Below are 22,651 nucleotides of genomic sequence, written 5' to 3'. Positions count from 1 at the left end.
GTTACAGAGCTTAATTAAACCGCTCCGGTTACGATGAGTGCGAAGGCGGCCTTTAATTTTGTGTTTATGACTGCAGCGTTTTAGATGACTTGTTTTGCTGGTGCTTTTCAGACGATGTGTTTTGGCTGACTGTGTGCGTGTGTGTCTGTCTGTCTGAATTGTTTCCCTGGTGACTGGCGCCTTGCTGCAGACTCAGCATGTTGATGTTTTCTGCCTTGTGACATAGAACTGTCGCTGGGCTCGCTTGGACTATAAGCACGCCTGTATACATGCGCGCGCACACACGGTAATGATCATCAAATGCATTCGCAGCACATACAGAGATATAGACACATAAACAGGTAAATTACATATGCAGATATCTCTGACAAGCACATCTACGCATGGCCTGCTTCGTGAGTTGTTGGATTGACAGCGTGTGGGCATGATGGGAAAGAAATCAGAAGGTGAACTGAGCTGGAGGAGGATGTGTCGGATGGATGGATGTGGATGGAGGAGGTGTTAGGTGGATGAGAATAATGCTTACTGTTTGTCATTCCTCTTGAGAAATGGACAGTCTTTGTCTAGAGACTTTTCCTTTTCTTGCATTAGACACAAGGAGAAAGTACAAGATAATTTTATCATTCAGTACTTTATGAACGATGACCTAGAAAATTTACCACAAGCAATCTGTCTAAAGTTGTGTCTTGCAGGAAGGCCATGTGCCGCCCCACCTGCTGCTTCATGAAGTCAGCAACTTTTTTGTCTTACTATACCAGTTGCACAGTCAGCGAGGAGATCAAGTGTCGCGCTGTACAGAAACAATAAGGTTTCTTCCGATAAAAGGCCATCTTTCTGTCTTCACTCGGAGATAGTAATATTGTTTTTCAAGGGGCAGAGGAAAATGAAGGACAGTAGATTAGGTTCACTGATGAACAATGGCACTGGGTAATATTTTATACATCAAGTCTGCGCACATTCAACAATGCCATGTTTGTTTTGTTGCATCAATAAGTCCAGTGCTTTAAACTGCAGCGGTAGTCTTTGTTCTGGTCAGGCACATGAACCAGTTCTCCAACCTCTCTAGTTGAAGGAGCTATCGTCACCAGCTGCAGCGCACATTTCTCCAGCCACTAAAGGAGGGACACTCTGGAGCTGCCTGCACATAATGCTCACTGTCGCTGCCCAACGGCACATGCCTAAAGTGACATTTCAACTGCTGGCAGGCACTTTGTGGTCTCTTCAGCTTGTCTTACACCACTTAAGTTTTGTAACCTGGTACATGTGGTGTCTTTAGGTGATATATCAATGGAGGACAAAGAGATTCACAGATAACTAAGAGGGAGACCCTGCAAGAGCTGGAAAAGATCAGACAAATAATAATAACAATAATAATAATAGTAATAATTCTTTATTTAAAAGGGACCGTACAGTTTAACATAGTCAAAGTATAAAACATGAAACTGATGTACTGCACAAAAGTTTATGGCTATTGCTAATTTCCAACCATTGTCCCTTGTTGGGCTGCCTTTATGGAAAATGTTGTCCAAATTTAGATCTGCGATATGACATTTTGCTATTATATTATATGGTATAGGGCTGTGCGATATGACCAAAATTTCATATCCCGATATAAGGCATCTATCGTCCCGATAATGATATAAATCACAAAAATGTAACATTTTCTGTAAATTCTGTGAATCTCGGGCAGCTCGACTTGCGTGAAGTGTTTCCAGCTGGGCGTCGTGTACCTGGAGTCGAGTTTTTTTAACGCTGTATGAAACCATACATTTTTAGACTTACGTTTTAACGGCCGCTGTTTTCTTTGTAAGTATTTATTAGGGAAAAGTCTGTTGTAACGTTTGAGTCTAAGGTTTATTTTTTAGCACCTGACGGCTCTTTTTTTGCTTCTCATCCGTAAATAATCTGCTCTTTCACGTGATTCAGTTTATTTTGAAAAGTCTCAACAGGATGACTTACTGTCTGGAGATATGGGGTAATGCATATAAAACGAACACTCTTCCTATTTTCAAGTTACAAAAAAAAGCTATAAGAATTATAAACCAATCAAACTATATAGAACCAACTAACATTTTGTTTATTAATCTGAATACCCTGAAATTTTATGATTTAGTTGAATATAAAATGGCACAGATAATGTATAAAGCACAAAATAACTTGCTTTGCCCCAGTACTCAGAAGCTGTTCAAAGTCAGAGAGAGTCAATATGACTTAAGGGGAACAGATTTCTTTAAAAAAAAACAAGATAAGGACAAATATAAAGCAGAGATGTGTTTCTGTTAGAGGAGTTAACCTGTGGAATAGTTATGACAGTGATTTAAAAAGGTGTAGTTCATTTTCCTTGTTTAAAAACATGTTTAAAAATAGAGTAATAGAAAAATATATAAATCAAGAATGAAAAGAGCAAAAAGGAGAAAAAAAAATAACCTCTTGATTCTTTTGCTTTGATGTAGTTACTTATCTAAGGTGGAAAGTTTTTTTTTTTCTTTGGTTTTTTTTTTTGTTTGTTTGTTTGTTTGTTTGTTTGTTTGGTTTTTGCTTTGTTTTATTATTTTCTTCAAGCCCTGTGTACAGGAGCTGCATACAAAAAGATATTTTGTGAAAAGGGTTGGCGTAATAAGCAAATGCTTCAGCCAATACCTTTTGATTAGCCTTGTCTCATGCTTTCTTTCTTTATGGTAGATTTTTGTTCTGTTTTCACTGTTTTTTTTTTTTGTTTTTTTTTTTTTTCACTGTTTTCACTGAGATTTGAATTTGAATGCTAATCAATAAAATCAAATCAAAATCAAATCAAAAATCAAATCAAAATCAAAAAAGGATCTTGCGCTTTATTGTGAAAGGTTTATGTGGTAAATAAACAAGCGGACACACTAACGACAACGCATAAAAACAGGCGCTTGTCCGTCCGTAGTGTGGTTATATTAAATATACGAGAAAGAGAGAACTTTAAGAAATTAATATAGCCACTACAGTGACCATCGAAACGATGAAAAAATATTGCCGTAAACAGTTTATTTTGCGACACCACAAAACAAACGATGGCGTAAAATGAAACGATAGATGTTTTTATATCGTCATCCGATATATATCATTATATCGAACAGCCCTATTATAGTAATGTGATTACTATCTTGTCTTTGGATGTATCTATTAAGACACTCTGGGACCAGCCTATTTATACACTTGAAGACTAATTTAACAAAACACAAATGATTGAAACTCTTAAAACTAAGTAAATTATATTTCATTAAAAGTTGTGATGCATAAAGTAATTAAAGTAGGAGTGGGTATCATCACTGATTTCTAGAATCAATTTGATTCAAAAGGTCCAGATTCGATTAGATACACGATTCGATTAGATTCAGTTTTGACTCAGACAGTTAGAAATATTATAATTCTGATCATTTATCAGTACTGACAGTTGTGAGACCTAATCAGAGGTGTAAGCATCATAGCAGATGCCTTTGTGCCAAAGTAACTGAGGATAAAACACAGAAAAACATGAAGGAGATTTTCCTGGCCTGGCTTTATATAGTAGATAACCTTAAAAATATTTTGCAGTAGAACAAAAACAGAAGAAAACAAAGAATCAACACATGAACATTACATGATGGTGCTGAAGTGAAGCAGAACAAAGTTACAGAGGTTTTATTAGAGACGCAGCTAAGCATTTTGCAATTTGGCGTAATTTTTAAAAAAGTTTAAATTTCTTTGGTATTGAACAGCAGAAATTAGGCTTTCTTGTTGGAAGTCATTTAAAAAAAGAGAAGAAAAGAAAAGAAAACAGCGGCCGACAGTGCTGTGAACAACGGTACACTGGTGGTTAATAAGTAAGCAAATAATATAGAAAACGGAGATTTGAGATGGGAAACTGTTCTTGAAATACACTGAGAGAAAAAGAGAGACAGAGCTGTGCAGGAATTGTGATTTTTATTGCAGTGGAAGCAAAGCAGCAAAAGTAAGAGGGAATTCATGACGATGTTTATGTGAAGCGTAGTTTTGATCTTCTTTTGGTGCTGGTTCAGTCAGTTTTGGTTGGAGAGTGACAAAACCTGCAGCTTCAGAATCTGTGAGCTGTTGGCTTTCAGCACCGGCAGCGTGCCTGTGTACATGCCGTTGGGTGAGAACGCCGACAGCTCACAGATTCTGATGCGTCGGGTCCGCGCTTTGTGTTTACGTCTTTTTGCGGAATCCGTCTGGGATTCAGGTCTGGGGAACGGATGGGCCAGTCCATAGCATCAATGCCTTCGTCTTGCAGGAACTGCTGACACACCCCAGCCACATGAGGTATAGCATTGTCTTGCATTAGGAGGAACCCAGGGCCAACTGCACCAGCATAAGGGGTCTGAGGATCTCATCTCGGTCAGTCAGGCTACCTCTGTCGAGCACATGGAGGGCTGTGCAACCCCTCAAAGGAATGCCACCCAACACCATTACGGACCCACTGCCAAACCGATTATGTTGGAGGTTGTTGCAGGCAGCAGAACGTTCTCCACGGTGTCTCCAGACTCTGTCACGTCTGTCATATGTGCTCAGTTTGAACCTGCTTTCATTTGTGAAGAGCGCAGGGCGCCAGTGGCGAAGTTGCCAATCTTGGCGTTCTCTGGCAAATGCCAAACGTCCTGCACGGTGTTGGGCTGTAAGCACAGCCCCCCACCTGTGGACGTCGGGCCCTCAGGCCACTCTCATGGAGTCTGTTTCTGACCGTTTGAGCAGACACATGCACATTTTTGGCCTGTTGGTGGTCATTTGAGAAGGCTCTGGCAGTGCTGCTCCTGTTCCTCTTTGCACAAAGGTGGAGGTAGCAGTACTGCTGCTGGGTTGTTGCCCTCCTACAGTCTCCTCCACATCTCCTGATGCACTGGCCTGTCTCCTGGTAGCGCCTCCATGCTCTGGACACTACGCTGACAGACACGGCAAACCTTCTTGCCACAGCTCGCATTGATGTGCCATCCTGGATCAGCTGCACTACCTGAGCCACTTGTGTGGGTTGTAGACTCCGTCTCATGCTACCACTAGAGTGAAATCACCGCCAGCATTTAAAAGTGAACAAAACATCAGCCAGAAAGCATAGGTACTGAGAAGTGGTCTGTGGTCACCACCTGCAGAACCACTCTTTTATTGGGGATGTCTTGCTAATTGCCTATAATTTCCACCTGTTGTCTGTTCCATTTGCACAACAGCATGTTAAATTGATTGTCAATCAGTGTTGCTTCCTAAGTGGACAGTTTGATTTCACAGAAGTGTGATTGACTTGGAGTTACATTGTGTTAAGTGTTCCCTTTATTTTTTTGAGCAGTTTGGTTTTGTGAGGTTTAACCTGAGAGTCTGGTGTCTCGATTTTATATTTAAAAATTGATTCAGGATTTTAATGAATCGATGTCGCTTTGTTCAAGCTAAAATCGATTTTAATCGGAAAATTGATTATCGAAACCCACCCCTAAATTAAAGCATTCAAAGTAAAATGCTGCAAAAGTGTGACATTAACATAAAAGGACTTGTAGTTTAAAGTGCTTTGAATGGTCAGTAAGACTTAAAAATGCGAGTACATTTCATTACATTTTGCGCAACCATTATTAACAATAACAGTGGCGTAGGAGTGCCGTGATCATTCATGGGTGCACAATAAAAGTTAAAATCTGTTGAAAAATAAACTTAGGTGGCTGTTACTAGACCTCAGCTGTAAAGTAAGTGTGTGTGTGCGTGTGCGCGCTGTATCTACAGCAAATGTATCTGCATATTTTTTTAAATTAATAATTTAATCCTAAATGCCTCAGTACTTAATTTACCAGTGCCACTGCGAAAGTTGCTTCCACTGCTACTTCAGCTGCTAAACCATCTGCTGCTACAACCAGTACTATTACTTCTGCTTCTCCCACAAAGACTACAAGTTCTGCTGCTAAAACCACTGTTAACACTACTGTAAGAAGTGCTAGTACTCGGGGCCACATTCCTCTTGTTTGCAGCTGTATGAGGTCAGAGCAGAACACACAGACACAGACAGACAGAGACCTCTGCTCTGCTATACTGTTGGCTAACTGGTGCCAGCACATTTAACGTGGTGTCTGGGTGAAAAGTCTGTTGTTTTCCAATTACCGGTAATTTCACCACTCATGTTCCAAAGCATCTAAGTTGCTGTTTACCCCCAGCAACAATATTTCAGAACCTGACTAACTGGACACTTTTAGTCATGACTTGTGTATTTTTGTTCAGCTGGCATCTTCGTGCCTTTTTGTTAACTAGACTAAAGATAGGGTGGCGAATGACCCTGCAAAGATGCGTAAGTAGTCTACCAGAGGCTCCAGAGGGAGTGTGTCAGCCAGGGCAAATGGGCCATCAGTTGCTGCCGCCGCTGCCTTAAAACAGAATTGATCTCAGACAACATGAGCACTGCTGCTCTCACTGCAGAGACTGCGTGTTGTGCTATTTATTAGGCACTTTATTGGAAAAGTCTGCTGGTAGTAAAGCTAGGCTTCATTAAGTGAGGAAGGCCAATGGCTGGAGTAGTTGAGCAGGCTGACCAAGCATGTTGTCTGGCCACTCCACTACCTGCAGCTCAGAGGCTTTACGTGCAATCCTGTGTGTTAATAGTATGTAGCAATAAATAGAGCAAAACTTGGTTCTGTTTATGCAATTGTAGCAGCAAACATTGCGGCCACACAGGATCATACTTCATCATCATGATTTGTCTCCTGTGATAACGCCCTGTATCAAGCTTCAGTAATCTTATCTGGAAGCTATTGTTTAAATATGTGTCTGGCTCACAAGCCTGTTGTGCCAGCACTTTGTATTCAAAGGCATTTTATTTCCAGACACAGTCATTCATGGGATCAATATATGACGAGAGAGAAGAGTGCCAACCCTGTTTTCAGAGAGTTTATATAAAGGACGTGCCTTTAGACTGAACTCATTCATAAAACTGTTACAGCGAAAAGAAGGTTCAAAGCCTGCTTTCTTCTCTGGGAAAGTTTGGTGTGGGGTGGGGGGGGCTGCATTCTCCTGTGTTTACTTCCTCATTTGTTTTTTGGAATCTGGTTTGGGTGTTTTTGTCTCCTTCATAACTCATGGGCTGCTTCTAAAGAAGAGCCATGTCCGAGCATGCTGGGAAGCAAACACGTTGTTTCAGTCGCGCTCTCAAGCACACGAATCCACACACTCTCTCACACATCGAACAGCATGGGGGATGTTTTCCGGTGCTTTGTACGGTCTGAGGAGATGAAAGCACATCATTAAAGTACAAAGTAGGACTTCTGGGATTTACTGGAAGGAATTTTTGTCTTTTGTTAACCCCTGGCTGAGGGGATTACACATTAAACTAGAAGGATTGACTTTAGCGGTGCTGCTCATTCAGTTGTTAACTTAGTTTACAGTACCTGGCGTGTCAGTATTGGAGCGTTTATATTTATAGTCCTTAAGCTAGCATGCCCTCCTGATGAGGCAGTGTGCATTGTGCGTTAGTATTATTAGTATATATACAAAAGGAATGTGCTTATGTGCACATCAAGATAAAAATCAAGGATGGAAGCAATTTTCCAAACCTGTTTGTAGAGTTTGAAAGTTTCTGTCTTTGGTGACCTATAGCGGTAGACTCAAAAATGCAGTGGCATAGACTATTTGACACAATTTCACAGACATTTTGAGAAGACTTTTTTTGACTTCTTACCATGAATGGGGAAAATAAATGATTGTGGGCTAGTAAAACCTAGAATTTGTATCACTATATTTTTTAACATTCTGCTGTTTTTAATATGGGATCATCAAAATCAATATTTGCGCAAGTGATTCTTTATATAATTTTGCAGGCCCATTGCTGTATTATCAGCAATTAACTGCAATTACAAATTGCATGTTATTTGCCTATTTACCCTATTCAGTCGCAGACAAATATGAGACTGATAGCAGACTGTGTTGGGTCTGCGCTTCCACAGGCCCCGCTGGTTTAGAGACTTATTCCCGTTAATGAAACAAGACGAACAGCAATTGATCGATTTTACTTGCTAGCAAGGGAGGCTGGTCGGAACCAGGCTCTTGGAGCTGAACGCTCCTCACCTGTTTCCTAGCTAACTTCAAATAAACAGCCTTCCTTGCAGCCTTTTTATTGAATACAGTTACAGTTTACACAGGCACCACCCATTGTAACACCCCCTGTGGTGTGTCAGGCCCTTGTAAGTGTGTGTGTGTGTGTGTGTGTGTGTGTGTGTGGGTGCACGTGAGTGTGTGTGTTTGTGTTTGGGGGTGCATTTGTGTGACCCCCTGTTCACCAAAGGGTAATAAAGGCAGGAAGTTTACTAAACAAGAAAACAGAACCTTCACCTAGGATGCCTATAATAAAACACTATAGCGTCCCCCACCATTCAACAGGCTGGGGAGGGGGTCAGAAACAAAGGAATGTCTTTGATCATACAGTTTGAACCAAGACTTAAAAATTTAAGTAACACAATGACAGCATTTAACAATTTGACTCTAACAGACTGACTGCTTTATTTGGCAACATTTATTGTTTTTAAGACGTATATAAGCTGAATAAAGGTTAGAAATCGGAATGTGTTGCAATAACTGGCATGTAACAAAATGTTCAAAAGTGCGATAATATTGTATCATAAGTGAAGAATTTTGATAATATTGTATGGTTGACTACACATGCTCTCATGTAATGTTTTCCAAAATATTACGTTACTGTAATTGTTCTATATTTTTAGTATTTCATTCTAGGGCTGTTTGATATAACGATATATATCGGATGACAATATGAAAACGTCTATCGTTTCATATTATGATATCGTTTGTTTCATCGTGTCACAAAATAAACTGTTTACGGCAATATTTTTTTTCATTTTTTGATAGTCACTGTAGTGGCTATATTAAATTCTTTTTTTCTTATATTTAAAAAATAACCACACTACGGACGGAAAGCAGCTGTTTTTACACCTTGTCATTAGCTACAATGACTGTAAACCTAGCGTGCGGCTCTGCATCCGTTTGTTTATTTTCTAAACCTTTCACAATAAAGCTGAAGAGCCTGTTGAAATTTTTCAAAATAAACTGAAATAATGACAAACAGAAAGACCAGTCAAAACAAATCAAGTACCTTATTTCTACACGAGGTGCTACCTCTGTAGCATGGACATGGTTTGGTTATGAAAAGTCTGGCACGGACCAGAAAACTGTACCATGGAAATTATGCAGGAAACCGGTCCCCACCTCACACTCAAACACGGCAAACCTCTTCTATCTCCTACGCAAGAATCACATGAAAGAGTGTGGAGAGAGTTTACAGATGAGAAGCAAAAAAGAGCAGTCAGGTGCACAAAATAAACCTTAGACTCGTTAGAACAGGCTTTTCCCCGCAGCATGCAGTGTAATAAATACTCACAAAGAAAATGGCAGCTGTTACAACTTATGCCTAAAAATGGATAGTTTCATGCATTGGTCAAAACACTTTGATTCCAGCTACACGACGCCCAGCTGAAAACACTTCATGCAAGTCGAGTTGCCCGAGATTCAAAGAAAATGTAAAATTTTTGCTATATTTATCATTGTCGGGACGATAAATGTCTTATATCAGGATATGAGATTTTGGTCATATCGCACAGCCCTATTTCATTTATCTCTGAAGGGAAGACAGAAAACAAAGCTGTACTGCTAATAATAATTAATGTAGGCAAAGGATAGAAAGAGTAGAGAGCTCTACAACTCTGGAGGAGATATGAACATTACATTATTTCTTATTGCACAAAAGGGTAAGAACTTGATAGTAAAATGCCCCAGAAAACAACCTGCTGCGACTGTAACAGTATATCAGCTCTTTGGCATGTTGTCTCTGTAGAGATGCTTGGAATCTTGTTTATACACAATCTATAATGCTAACGCAAAGTTAGCATCAAAGACCTCAGCTAAAACTGAAGGTGCTAACAGCATTGGCAATTAAATTAAAGTTTATATTAACAATGTGACTGTCCATATCAGGGTATATTGTGTCGTAATGAAGAAGCAGTGGAGTAAATCAGTAACTTAAGGCATTATTTTTATTGATCAGTGTTCCCAACACTGACCATCATTATCAATAAATGAGTGAAAATGGGAAGGGTATTTATTTTTGCTGCAGTGTAACTGTGTTTGAGAAGAGGTAGTAAATCTGTTTCTCTGCAATGTTGTGGAGGAGAGACTCGTGAGCCATTTTCACATCAGTTTAAAAAAATTACAAAATAAGCTTGTTCATTCCATGTGTCTATTTTCTATCTCACCGGTAGCAGTAGTTGTTTGAGCCACACAGTTTGCATTATGGTAGGACAACAGAGCTAACTTAACAGAGTGCATTCTTAGCCCCCTAATGCAGTTGTTTTCAGTTGCTGGCAAATTTACAGGCATTGGTCCTGGCACTGTACCCACCAAATATTTAAAACAAACTACAGATTGCAAAATGCAGATTCTGAGCACCCGTCTGTAGTATCAGTGAAACTGTGCATGTTAGCTGGCATGTAGGAAACACACTATCAGCTGTCTAGCAGGAAAACGCACTTCCACTGTGTGAAAGAGCTAAAGAGAGTCCAACAGTGTGTGAGTCACTGAATCGGTGGACTCGGTCCCAGCCTCTCCTTCCCTCTCCTGTTTTCTGGTTGCTTTTGGATGTCGTAGATCCAGTGTTTATTTGCCCAGTGCTTCTCTAGTGCTAAATGTGAGGCCATTTTTAAACACAGATTTCCTTAATGTGAACTAGCCTTTTTCAGTTTTTACCTCAGACATTTTGGAGTGTTCCAGTAGTACGTTGTCCCTGTTGAACTCTGCCAGTATGATTTGTGTGGATTCTATTAAAGTCTTGATTTTATTTTTTTTATTTAATTATTTGAGACATATACCTTAATTAGTTTGTTGCAGTGTTTGCAGAAGTCCACGTTTCTTTCATGATATGATGATTTCATTGCTTCATGATACTTCTTTCTTCCTCCCTTTTCTGACAGTTCTTTTCACATGCAACAATATACCTGGTTCAGGTATCAGCATGGCTACAGCAACTCAATCTGTGTCACTTTGAGAGCACATCTGCTTTAAATGTGCGCTTTTCACTCCAGAGACAGGAGAATGATCTATTTTGACTCTTAAATTGCGAATGAAAGTTACGAAAGGAAATATATTTACCCTTTTTTCTTTTTTTTTTAAATTCACACCTTACCTTAATTGGGTTAAATTGGTCTTGTTTTGTTCTGAACATTTTTGTAGGAACATTTTTTATGTTCACTTAAAGAGACATTTTGATTTTTAACTTTCTGTTTAATTTTGTGTTTGTTGTTTGGTCGAGTGTGTATGACAGATAAAAACTGGAATGGCCTGTAAACACGGTTATAGTGGGGGAAAAGAAGCAGTTTCTCTTTGTTTCCCTGTGTTTTTTGTTTGTTTGTCTTTTAAATTTAAATAAAACGTTTTTGTTTTTTGTTTTTTTCGCTATTATTTTGACTGCGTTGACTTCTTCTCTTAGCGTCAACCAACATTATTAGCAAATTAATCACAGGCAAATAAATAAATAACTAAATTGCTCTTGTAAAAACGATTGGTTGAAGGCTCAGCCTATCGCCCAATGTCGATATAGTCATCAAATCACCCAGCCTCAGTGGAGGAGGTTTTAAACCAGTTCCTGCACTGCAGAAATGATCATGGTTGGATTTATGTATTTATGAAAATGTAGACAATCCATGGCATGCTCATTGGCAAACAATTTGTCAGAAGTTGCTAGCCAGTGAACACAAATCAGATCCACCCAAGATGCTGACTGCCAAAACTCTCACCTAGAGGCTGCATAACAAGACTTTACTAACTGATCAATAACAACATCTATCTTTTAGACATTGTATGAATTTAGCAAGTCTTTGCTCTATATTCCAAAAGGCACCATCGGCACAACACACTTCTCAGTTCAGTTGGCCCATGTGTCAAAGTGGCCACCCCCTGACTTTAAGCATTAATAATATCCAAATTCACACAATGCTGGTTTTTATACATGGCTGTAAATACCTTTTCCTGCAATCAGGTCGGACTCTTTAACGTGGGAAACTATGGGCACAAGTGGCTGCTCCAGGAGCTACAGTTTTTGGCACTTTCACCTGAGCCTATTTTTTTTTTCCCAGCACCAAAGGTTGCTGCTTGCTTCGAAACCACACACATATATGACAGCAAAGCCTCTAGTATACAGCAGTAACAAAATGCATGCTGACAAACAGAATAGTGGTAACATATTGTAGTAAACACATTATGTAAGATAATGGAAGTTACTGTGGTATTTTTGACTGACTGTAAATAAAAGTCAGAGATACATGGGTCGACAGAGAGGTCATCTTATCCAGTCTGACTTGTGTGACCCAGTGCTAGTGCTTAAGGCTTAAGGAAGCCCAGTGACTATAAGTTCCTGCTGAAGTCTGCCTAATCTCTGCTATGATTAGCTCCATGCCATCATGCACAAAGTACAGACATCCACTCTCTCACTTTATACTAAGCTGGAGATGGATGAAGAAGCCCTGGGACCATGTGGTTGCTTGCTTGTGGTTAAATCCCTGAAAGTGAATGAGAGATCTTCTTCTTACTTTTCACCATACTATGAGACGTACCAGTGCTACTGGCTGAATTTCAATCAGCTTGCGATTTTGGGAAATCACCTTGACTTTCATCAAAACACCTCCTACATTACCTTCTTTGGGTCATTTGTGGGTGTGTCCTCACATTCATAAAAGAGCTTTTGATTGTCAGTGAATACCCACTCCCATTGAAGAGCTGAGCATTTCTGTCAGCATGCAAAGCTGGATACATTTAACACACAATAGACTCTGAAAGTGCTGCACACATCTTGGACTCTTGATTAGATCTTTTGGCTTAGACCTGTGATGGCATGCTGAGATGTGTTACTTCCACCAGAAATTCTAATCTAAGTTTATCACAGTATTTTCTCAGTCATTGAAAACCAGTGAAACAGAGTGATTTTGAGTCTTGCTCTGTTTTGCAACTGCAAAAGCAAAAAACCCTTGTTGGACCAAAATGCCTCAATTATAGAGCTTTATAAGGCAGGTAAATGGGTAGTAAATAAATATAATTTAGAAGGTGTATATAGGAAAATGTGGTAGTCAGGGCTTGTGCAAGGGTTTCAGAACTTAAGGTGCTCTTTGGCTTCTGGGAGACACTAAATTTTATTATTATTGGTTATTTTTTTAAATCTGTTTACTTTTATATTTTTACTTTGAATTTTCTCCGACATCATATTTCAGATTTGGTGATTTAAAAGACCAAAAAAAGTAATAAACAAAAAAAGAAAAACCCTGCAAAAAGTATCAAAAAAACAACCTTTTACTGAAGGTTAACTCTATCATAGGTCATGTTACTGTCTTCTCATTCAGGAAGGTGCTTGTGTGGGTAACCTGTGTGGGACATAGATTCTTGTTTGGTTAAGTGAGCAGCTCTCCATTGCTTCTTCTCCACCCTCATGGTACTATTGGGGGTTGCTAGTCTGGAGCCAGTTCTGCCTTGATTTGAAAACCAGCCCGCATTTCATCAGGCTTGAGAAATGATTATTATGTAGTGTTGTTAGCAGAGGTTTGGGTAATTTCTGTTGGGGGAAAAAATAGTGTACGGAATCTGTGGGCTGCATCTGCCGATCATTGAATTTCCTGCAGTAGCATCACAGCCACACATATCAGCGGTCCAGGGGTGTTGACTACCCATTCCTTTTACTTCTCTGGCACAAAAGGGAATAAGTAGATAATAACAATTTTAAAAAAAAAAAAAAGCCATCGACCAAACTATTGTTTTAGACACTTATATTTGTCCCAGTTCATCAACCATAAAGTGTCTGTGCTGGCCCATGGTTTAACATGTATATTTATATGTAGTAATTCCAAGCAGAAGTAAAGCTTGCCCTCCTCTACTGTTTCATCACTGCAAGCTTGGTCCGGACAGCAGTGGCTGGTTGCGAGCTATGGGGCAGCTTAGAGTAAAGTCACTAAGCTTAAAACTAGATATCTCCCTACCACAGTTGGGAGCCACGTATCTGGAAAGGTAACCCTGGGGCTTTGTCTAGACCCTTCTTGCTGAATTTGAGCATCTGTCATATACCAGACACTGACACTGATTGTTGATTGGCAGGTCATTCTTGTGGCCAGCCTACCTTTCAATTTCGATCAGATCACCTGTTGTTTTCCATTTTGTCAGCACATAGCAATCTCATAGTTGTCTCATATTCATTGTGATATGCTCCCTATTTATATGTATTTATATTTACTACTTTCTATGTTGTAAACACATACTGAAGACATATAATATATGAAGCAAGGTATGTAGAATAGCAAAGAAAAAAATTGATAAATAGTCTCTGAATATGTCTTATTTTTTGTATTCCTCAAAGCAGCCACCCTTTGCTTTGTTGACAGCACTGCAAAGCCTTGGCCTTCTCTCAATAAGTTTATGATGTAGTCACCCGAAATAGTTTTCACTTCACGGGTGTCCCTTGTCAGGGTTCATATGTGGAATTTCTTGCCTTCTTCATGGGCTCAAATCATCAGTTGTGCTGTGCAGAGGTCAGGTTGGTACACAGCTGACAGCCCTATTTGACAACTGTTAGAATTCAAATTATGGCAAGAACCAATAAGTTAAGAAAAGAGAAATGACAGTCCATCATTACTTTAAGAACTGAAGGTCAATCAGCTGGAAAAATTGCTAAAACTTTGAATGTGTCTCGAAATGCAGTCGCAAAAACCATCAGGCCTCTACAATGAAACTGGCTCACATGAGGACCACCCCAAGAAAAGAAGACCAAGAGTCACCTCTCCTGCTGAAGATAAATGTATCCGAGTCACCAGCCTCAGAAATCACAAGTTAACAGCATCTCAGATTAGACCCCAGATAAATGCCACACAGAATTCCAGTAGCAGACACATCTCTACATCAACTGTTCAGAGGAGACTGTGCGAATCAGGCCTTGATGGCCTATAAAGCAACAAGCAGAAGAGATTTGTTTGGGCCAAGAAACCCAAGGTATGGACATCAGAACATTGGAAATCTGCGCTTTGGTCTGATGAGTTCAAATTTGAGCTCTTTGGTTTCACCTGCTGTCTCTTTATGTGACGCAGAAAAGGTGAATAGATGGTCTCTACATACATGGTTTCCACTGTGAAGCATGGAGGAGGATGTGTGATGGTGTCAGGGTGCTTTGCTGGTGACACTGTTGGGGATTTATTCAAAATTGAAGGCACACTGAACCAGCATGTCTACCACAACATCCTGCAGTGACATGCCATCCCATCCGCTTCTTTTTCAACACGACAATGACCCCAAACACACCTCCAGGCTGTGTAAGGGCATTTACCAAGAAGGTAGCGTGATGAAGTGCTGCGCCAGATGGCCTGGCCTCCACAGTCATCTGACCCAACAGATGTTTTCGGATGAGATGGACCGAGGAGTGAACGCACAAGGGTTAACAAATGGAAAACCATTTCAGGTGACTACCTCATGAGGCTCATCAAGAGAATGCCAAGAGTGTGCAAAGCTGTAATAAAAGCAAAGGGTGGCTATTTTGAAGAATGTAAAATATAAAACATGTTTTGAGTTATGTAAATAATCATGAAAATAAAGAAAGACCATTAAATTAGAGAGCCAGTACTACTAAGGTTATTCTGTCCAGCAATAGCAGTAAGAGGAGGAAAAAAGCAGTAACTGATCACCAAAACAAAAATGATGCACGACTACTTATGCACCCCTTACCCTGACCCAGAACCCGGAGGCTGTCAGGGCTGGTAATTATAGGGGCTGCTTTGTAAACCAGGCACATCCATGACTGCTTTTAGTGAACGGACACACCCATCCCTGGAATTCCTGGAAGAGAACATTGCTGGTTTGGCTGTGTTTTAGTGCCTACTGTAATTATGTGGCCTTTAATTGTGTTCTGTTAACACCGTTAGCTTTGGATGAGCGGTGTGACCAGGGTCTCAGGTCTTGTTCGTGAATTCAAAGCTGGCAAAGAACACTCGTGGGGAAAAAAAATATAAACAATCTGTATGGTGACACTCGTGACGTGACTTGAAGCTCCTTCCTAATGCATTTTTGTATGACAGGCAAGAGGCCGGTGACCAGGTCTTATCCAGTCTAGCAAGGTATCAGTTTAAAGTAAAAAGAGCAATCAATGGAAGAGTATTAATATTAAACCACATGCCATCGTTTCTCTGATCTCATTAGGTGTGCTTATCGGAGAAAGCTTGGCAAAAAAGCATTCTGGTTGTGATGAAACCTTTCAGCCTGTTTTAAGGCTGTCAGAGAATTGCTGTTGGTCCTTAGCACAGCCAAACAGACCAGGATGCCACAAGGTGAATGGGAATCTTATACTCAGCCTCCTTCATCCTTTCCATCAAATTCCAGGGATATTTCTGTCTTCCCTCGCCAAACACACAAACCCATAAACACAAAGAATCAGGAATGTGGACAACTCCTTCTGATGCTCTGTGTGTGGGGAGGGCATGCGCGCCTGGTGGTTCTTGCCAGCAGAATTAGGAATTAAGAAACTTTTCAGATTTTGAATCTCTTCTGACATGTTTGTGCATCCACTCATTAAATGGAAGTTTTTGAACTCCGCAAATTTACTATTTAGGAGGTTTGAGAAATTACTGACCTCTGTAATCATTTTAAGTGGGGGAACTTGCACAATCGGTGGCTGACTAAATACTTTTTTGCCCCACTGTATGTTGATCTTTTGAACTGAAGGGCACGTAGAGTTTGAATGTGTACAGCAGTCTGGCACATATGAATATCACTGCCAAGCTTGTGAGTAGAGTGAGATAAAGTTAATTCAGTGGCACAACATTTGTTTCTTGTATAGCATTAGATTATGGACACTCTTACACTGTTTTTGTAATTTAATATTTTTTAACCTTGTTGCTTATCAACACTTGTCACCGCCTTGGGTGACTCAACATGCGACTCCACCCTTATGCAAAGTAAACCGACTTGCTGTGCAGCTAACACCTGAACTGTATGCAGTATCGTTTGTTGTCGCAGCTTAACCGGATAAGTGGTGTATTTTTGTGCAAGCAGCCTGCAATTTAACAATTCAAACATTAATAGTAAAATTTAAAATGGCACATGCAGATACTTTTTTTTCCAGTCATTTTGTTTTAAAATTGTACTGCCTGTCCTGTTTTAAAGGCTTTTAGCTTTTCATAACACACTTTTGAGAATTTAGGCATGACCTGCATTGATGTGATATTTTATCAGGTTTTCAGTCAGTTCTGAAATATCAGCCCTCCTCACCACTTGACTAACTGACATAACATAACTATTTATTTGTTGATTTCTTCACATATTTTATAACACTTTTCAGTGAGATCATTTGAGTTATTATTTTGTTATTCTATGTCCTTAGTGTTTTATCTTCAGTATTTACAGTGAAATTTTGAGTTAATCTTTAGTTGTTGCATAATGGGTACAAACCCTTATTCTCTTCCCTTTTCACACAGTGAGTAGTTTCTTGAAAGGTTGGCATGTAAACTATGTGCTAAGGCCAAATCTTCTGAGGCTAAGGTTTCAGCAGGCTTGTTTGACCTAGACATAACTCCCAGAAGTGGCAGACTCCTAATGTGTCAGTTGTTACTTCTGTAAAACTATTTTTTCCTCTGCATCTGTAATCTGCAATATCCATCCTAATCTGAATTTATCGTGAAACTCCAGGTACCAAGAAACTAATGTGATAGATCCTCTGTTATTGTGTGCCCTTTGGGGGACCAAAGGGGATTGGCTTTGTGCTTCTCAGGTCAGTCAACAGAGGGATGCCAGGAATTCCTTTTGTCTGTACTTGTCTTGTACTTATTTATTTAACCTTGTGACTCTTGTTGAAAAAAGTTAACGGTTGGCTCTGTTTAGACTACCTTTAACTGACTATTTTTCTGATGTTATTTAGTAATTGCAAGGAATGTCATTATCATTTGTTCTGCCAGCAGCCATTGTTTACGGGTTATTGTGTTGCTATGTCTTGATAGAACTTGATAATCTTAAAATTAAAAAATTATATTAAAGACATTATTTAAATGCTGCTTATGTGCCAATCCTCGAATGAGAATGGTGTGTTACACCAAAAAGCAGTATTTCCTGTGGGAAAAAAACTTCAGTTCAGCAGGTTAGTCAGGTATATTGATGCCTGCCCAACAGAATCCGTGATGGAAAATACAAGTGGGCAGTCCCCGTGTCTTATTTTAAACGATCAGTCATTTCTAACATGCTAACTCTATCCCTTCCTGTGTCATGTTTTCCGTTCCAGTTGTCACCCTGGTCAGGTTACTGTTGTGATGGTCATTTGTGTCATTTAGTTCTTGTCTGATTGTTCAATGGGCTTACCCACTTCACAGTGTTGTATTAAATCTAAGTCATAGCTAAGGTGTAGCCCTAAAACCTATACAGTGGGGCAAAAAAGTATTTAGTCAGCCACCGATTGTGCAAGTTCCCCCACTTAAAATGATGACAGAGGTCAGTAATTTGCACCAGAGGTACACTTCAACTGTGAGAGACAGAATGTGAAAAAAAAATCCATGAATCCACATGGTAGGATTTGTAAAGAATTTATTCGTAAATCAGGGTGGAAAATAAGTATTTGGTCACCTCAAACAAGGAAAATCTCTGGCTCTCACAGACCTGTAACGTCTTCTGTAAGAAGCTTTTCTGTCCCCCACTCGTTACCTGTATGAATGGCACCTGTTTGAACTCATCGTCTGTATAAAAGACACCTGTCCACAGCCTCAAACAGTCAGACTCCAAACTCCGCCATGGCCAAGACCAAAGAGCTTTCGATGGACACCAGGAAAAGTATTGTAGACCTGCACCAGACTGGGAAGAGTGAATCTACAATAGGCAAGCAGCTTGGTGTGAAAAAATCAACTGTGGGAGCAATCATCAGAAAATGGAAGACATACAAGACCACTGATAATCTCCCTCGATCTGGGGCTCCACGCAAGATCTCATCCCGTGGGGTCAAAATGATCATGAGAACGGTGAGCAAAGATCCCAGAACCACACGGGGGGACCTGGTGAATGACCTGCAGAGAGCTGGGACCAAAGTAACAAAGGTCACCATCAGTAACACACTACAACGGCAGGGAATCAAATCCCGCAGTGCCAGACGTGTTCCGCTGCTGAAGCCAGTGCATGTCCAGGCCCGTCTGAAGTTTGCCAGAGAGCACATGGATGATACAGCAGAGGATTGGGAGAATGTCATGTGGTCAGATGAAACCAAAGTAGAACTTTTTGGTATAAACTCAACTCGTCGTGTTTGGAGGAAGAAGAATACTGAGTTGCATCCCAAGAACACCATACCTACTGTGAAGCATGGGGGTGGAAACATCATGCTATGGGGCTGTTTTTCTGCCAAGGGGACAGGACGACTGATCCGTGTTAAGGACAGAATGAATGGGGCCATGTATCATGAGATTTTGAGCCAAAACCTCCTTCCATCAGTGAGAACTTTGAAGATGAAACGAGGCTGGGTCTTCCAACATGACAATGATCCAAAACACACCGCCCGGGCAACAAAGGAGTGGCTCCGTAAGAAGCATTTGAAAGTCCTGGAGTGGCCTAGCCAGTCTCCAGACCTCAACCCCATAGAAAATCTGTGGCGGGAGTTGAAAGTCCGTGTTGCTCGGCGACAGCCCCAAAACATCACTGCTCTCGAGAAGATCTGCATGGAGGAATGGGCCAAAATACCAAATACTTATTTTCCACCCTGATTTACGAATAAATTCTTTACAAATCCTACCATGTGGATTCATGGATTTTTTTTTTTTACACATTCTGTCTCTCACAGTTGAAGTGTACCTCTGGTGCAAATTACTGACCTCTGTCATCATTTTAGGTGGGGGAACTTGCACAATCGGTGGCTGACTAAATACTTTTTTGCCCCACTGTATAGTTTGGTATGCACTTCCTATGAAATGTAACTACACATCATATCGACACAGACCTCAACAAGCTCGAGGGGTATGTAAACACAGTATGTTTATTTACACAAGGATAACACCTCTGTGGAAAAAAATGTAACAGGTTGTAATTGTATGAAGCCCGCTTACTATAATAATATAAAAAGCTAGTATTCTGTCGATGTAGACAGATGTTGGTTTTCTTGGTTTCATAGCTCAAACAGTCCAGGTGTAGACTCAGAGTTGACCCTGAAATATTTTCTCCTTCCCACAAAGTTAACTGTTGATCAATATTGAGCTCCATGTCCAACATAAACATCTTAGTTTCACTCATGAAGGCAGATTGCTGAACACACCCCAGCACACAAGCGTAAATGTAAATGACATTGTCCACTACAACACTGAGTCTCCAGGGATTTAAAAAAAATACTCGAAATTAACTGTCTTGGACTTCACCTGGTTTGGTAGTAGGGCCACAACTGGAACCTGCAGCAGGTGGAGAACTGCCAGCTGTAGTCTAAGAGGATGAAATAAAGTTTAAGATTTACTGGAGAAGCTTCTGGTTATATTGCCCAATTATTTATTTGTTAAAACTTACTTTGCAATAAAAAACATTTTACGGAGAAGAACCTAATGAGCTAGCTTTGATAATTCGTTTAACCGACCATGTGAACATCTGTGCAGTTATGTACACATGCCTGATTTTACATACACCCATGTAATACAGCCTGTGCACAAGCCTTCTTTAAAAATGTTCTCTCTCTCTAGTGACCATCCCAAACAGGTTTTACAAAGAAATGGTATGTGCTCTCCCATCAATCATAATGCACACATGAAGTGAACACTGGATGTGTTCACTGGATGAACAGAGCTGTGTTGCGTGTGCACATTGATAGGCTATACCTGTGGAATGGTCATTAGACACTAGAAATGTCTAGTGTCTAAAAGTAACATTCAAAACTATGGAAAATATGGAGGTAGCTGTTTTTAAAAGATATTGGGGGGGAAAAAAATAAATGCTGCTGTAATCACTTTCCAGAGGTCTGCAGTCCTGCCTTGAACAAAAATAAATAGTCGTCCTTGTATCTAATAAGCCTTCAAAGTGGGCCTCCTGCTTGGTATTTCATCTTCTCACCAGTGCATCTTGCAGGTGTTTTTATCATAGCTACACAAAATAAATCTTTAGCTCTTTATTTTGACCCATTTCTCTAACCTGTACCACCACCCACACGGGCAAAGTAGACACTTAATGCAATGTATTCTTCTCAGTAGAGTCTTGACAGATGTGTGTGAATCCACTCTTGTTGAGAGTGTGAATTAGAAAGAGAATCCAGTTTAGCCTTTTATCGCTAACAGGAATAATGATCTCTTAGTGTTTTGCTTTCAAACAGACTGTAATTATCAACAGGAAGCTTCAGACCACACATCTCCAGTGGGGGGACTCCTCTCACTAGGAGGAGCGAGGGAGGAGGAAGAAATCCAGCATGTCGTCTAATATTCCTGTTCCTGAGCAAATTAAAGCTCCCGATCTGTGTGTACTCAGAGCGAATGGTGTCATTAAAGGAACTTGGAAATGTTATTCTTCATTTTGAGTGAATGAGTTTTTCACAAAAGAGCCAACAAAGACAAATTCTATTTAGGTTTTAAATTAATCAAATAAATATCTGCCATTTGATTTCATTAGGTCTTAATTACTCCATCAATGTATGCATTTTATTTCCATTTTACATGGTGCTCTGTCAAAGTTGGTTTGTTTGTTTTGGGGTTGTTGTTGTTGTTGTTGTTGTTGTTGTTGTTGTTGTTGGTTTTTTTTTTTTTTTTTTTTTTAAAGCTTTTTATTTTGTAAAACTGCATTTTATCAGCATATTCTGCTTTGTGGAGGGTATGTTTAATAGACTTTTTAAGTGTAGCCAAACATTTTCCTGTTTTTTTGGATAAACAAAGTCCATCAGATCTCATCTTCAGCTAAAGCAATAAACAATTTTAAAGCATTTTTGTTTAGATTTGTACAAAATTTTAATATATTTTTCTGTTTATATTTTAAGCCTTGGGTTTTTCCAAAGTCTTCCTGGTAATGTTTTGGGTAAACTTGTGTAAGTAAACAAACTGATTATGGACTGTACCTTCACTTCAACTCTCGTCTTTGAGGCAGATATGTTCTCAAGATTGCTCTAGAGTTGCACAACTAAAACATTTCTAGGAACTCTAACTCCATTGATGGTTAATGGATGTCGGCAGACCAAACACAAACACAGCTGTTAAGGTCAATAGCGTGCTCTGTCTTCATTGTTTTCCTCTATGGCGCTAAGCACTTTTTGAACAGCCTGTTTGTCGGACTGAACTGACAGGCAGGTTGTCACATGTGTTGGAGGTCTCTTGTACTTGACCACTGGATGGCTAGTTGTGATGTCTGTTATCTACTTGGAGACTCAAAAGATGAACAGCACAATAGTGGCCAGCCATGTAGAGCTGTGAATGGGCTGAATGAATCAAGACCCTTGTTCTTGCTTTTGTAGACAGCACACACAGACTTTTGACTGGCTGGTTTTCTGAATGACTGATTCACTGACTGAACCTGTACACTGACAGTCTGTCTGGCCAGTACAGAATATGCTTTGTATGAGACTGGAAACACAGCGAGATTGTTGTGTTTTCTGTACATCATCAAGTTCTTCCCAATTCAGCCTGAGTGCTGGAACACACTGGGAGGCCATGGAGTGTGTGAA

The 22,651-nt window shown here is 40.0% G+C and overlaps 1 protein-coding gene across 1 annotated transcript in view; it reads left to right on the top strand.

The window, feature by feature from the left end:
- igf1rb (insulin-like growth factor 1b receptor) overlaps positions 1-22,651 on the top strand; it is a 61,662-nt gene that overhangs the window by 10,805 nt on the left and 28,206 nt on the right. The window lies entirely within an intron of this gene.

The sequence above is a fragment of the Astatotilapia calliptera genome, chromosome 1 (assembly GCF_964374335.1).
Source record: "Astatotilapia calliptera chromosome 1, fAstCal68.1, whole genome shotgun sequence".
Classification (NCBI taxonomy): Eukaryota; Metazoa; Chordata; class Actinopteri; order Cichliformes; family Cichlidae; genus Astatotilapia; species Astatotilapia calliptera.
The sequence above is the reverse complement of the archived record's forward strand: the minus strand, read 5'-3'. Positions and strand labels throughout refer to the sequence as shown.